The sequence below is a fragment of the Monosiga brevicollis genome, genomic scaffold (genome assembly GCF_000002865.3).
Source record: "Monosiga brevicollis MX1 MONBRscaffold_21 genomic scaffold, whole genome shotgun sequence".
Lineage (NCBI taxonomy): Eukaryota > Choanoflagellata > Craspedida > Salpingoecidae > Monosiga > Monosiga brevicollis.
In genome coordinates, this window is record NW_001865058.1 from 474,893 (window position 1) to 475,610 (window position 718).

Here is a 718-nt window from a genome sequence, read left to right on the forward strand (position 1 = left end):
GATGATCAAGGGAGGGGAAAGGTACAACAACAACAACAACAACAAGCAAGGAAGCAAGCAAACAAACAAAAAGTATGACAATTTTGCACTGCCTCAAAACAGAGGAACAAAGAGGTTTTTGATGATTTTGAAACGTTTTCACAATACAAGCAGAAGACACAGGGAGGAAGCAGGAGGGGAACAGAGCAGCTGGAAAGAGCGAGGCAGGGTAACGAAAGAGAGGTTGGAAGAGTACACAACCGAGGCCCGAGTATTAGAGGCACAATCTGAGACGGTATACTTTACCACGTTGTGTGTCCTCTGGTACTTGATGTTGTCCCATCTTGCTGTGCCATCTTGGTGTATCATCTTGTTGCAGCAATCTGTTGGGACCAACAGATGCCACAACAAGATGATACACCAAGATGGCACAGCAAGATGGGACAACATCAAGTACCAGAGGACACACAACGTGGTAAAGTATACCGTCTCAGATTGTGCCTCTAATACTCGGGCCTCGGTTGTGTACTCTTCCAACCTCTCTTTCGTTACCCTGCCTCGCTCTTTCCAGCTGCTCTGTTCCCCTCCTGCTTCCTCCCTGTGTCTTCTGCTTGTATTGTGAAAACGTTTCAAAATCATCAAAAACCTCTTTGTTCCTCTGTTTTGAGGCAGTGCAAAATTGTCATACTTTTTGTTTGTTTGCTTGCTTCCTTGCTTGTTGTTGTTGTTGTTGTTGTAC